Source organism: Elephantulus edwardii, unplaced genomic scaffold (genome assembly GCF_000299155.1).
Source record: "Elephantulus edwardii isolate Elephantulus edwardi_28Jun2011 unplaced genomic scaffold, EleEdw1.0 scaffold00065, whole genome shotgun sequence".
Classification (NCBI taxonomy): Eukaryota; Metazoa; Chordata; class Mammalia; order Macroscelidea; family Macroscelididae; genus Elephantulus; species Elephantulus edwardii.
Window position 1 is genome coordinate 9,720,138 of NW_006399815.1, and position 1,602 is coordinate 9,721,739.

Here is a 1,602-nt window from a genome sequence, read left to right on the forward strand (position 1 = left end):
GCTATGAGTCGGAAACGACTCGACGGCACATAACAACAACAACAATATTACCTCCTCAAATAAGATCAATTAGTCAAGTGAACTAACACAGCCACATCAGCCAGGTTAAGAACCCAACCTGTTACGCCTCCAAATCCACAAAGAATCACAAAGAAAAATTCTGGGAGGTGTATTGTTTAAAGGGCCAAATGATTCAAGGCACATAAGCAGAAGTGGGACCAGAGTGTATCTAGAGGTAGTGTGATCACAGTTCTGTATTGAGGTTGCATTGAAAGGGGGAAGCCTGCATCAAAAATTCCCACTGGAGACTTTGAATGGAGAGACAACACAATCTAAAGCAGAGAATTAATTTTATGGGCAGAACCTGTGGTTTAGCACTCAAGCGAAGAGCAAAGAAGCATTTTCTACCCAAATAGGAATCAAAGCTGAGAAATGAGGCCATATAGTAACATATGCCTGGCCTGTCTGTTCGCTGTTCTCACTCTCGTAATCCAGTAAATTGAACAAATTAATCCCAACACATCTGAAGGACTCATAGCAAAACACATTTCAAGAAGTTGCAGCCAATGCACTGTGGTATATTTTAAAGAGAAATGATGGGAATCTTTTTTTAAAAAAATTTTTTTTTATTTTATTATTTTGTGTGTGTGTACCATCAAATTGGATCTGACTGGTACAGGAGGAGGTGGTCCCTCCTTCTCCAGCAGAGCATCTGGTGGATTTGAACCGCATATCTCTGGGATTGTAGTGCAGCTTCTTGCCACTAGGCCACCAGAGCTCCCTGAGAATCTTTTTTTAAAAATTACCTATAATTTCATAATATTTAATAGTATTAAAAATAAGAATCCAAACATTTATCCTACAGCAGTTTTCTGTATGTGAAAACCATTCTGATTAGTCAGAAACACACATTAAAAACATCCTGAAATAGCTCCAGAAAGAAAGTTCTAAAATCACAATGTTAGAAAAAGATCACTCTTAGTTTTCTAAGAAATGTCAATGTTTAAAATAAATTAGTGGACATTGAATTGTATCATCTCCTATTTTCCTCATCTCTTGAGAAGATCCAATACTTTATCTTTTATAATTATGAACTATACATTGTTGGTGTGTTGCTGTTACTTGCCAACAAGTCACCTGTGACTCATAGCAACCCTATGTGCAATAGCTCTGAAGCCTGCCCTGTCCTGAGCCTCTCACTGACTCTGACACACCCACCCCCATTCCTCCATTTTTTGCATCAATCCTTCTCATTTAGGGTCTTCCTATCCTGTGCTGTCCCTCCCACTTGCTCATGCTATATCATCCAGCTTATGTAACTGGATTTCATTAGAAAATACTTTAGCATTTCTTACTCTATATTCTAAGAATTATAATGTTGCCAAAGAATATGGAATGTACCATTATCTACCAGAAGATTGAAAAATCTGTCTTGCAAGAACAAGCAGAATGCTTCATGAAACACATACAGTAAAACTTCACCTCAAGTGCTTTGGACATGTTAAAGAGGGCCTAGTCCCTGAAGAAGAGCATGCTTGATAAATTAGAGGGTCTGTGAAAAGCAGGGAGATACTCAGTGAGATGAGCTGATACAGTGGCTGT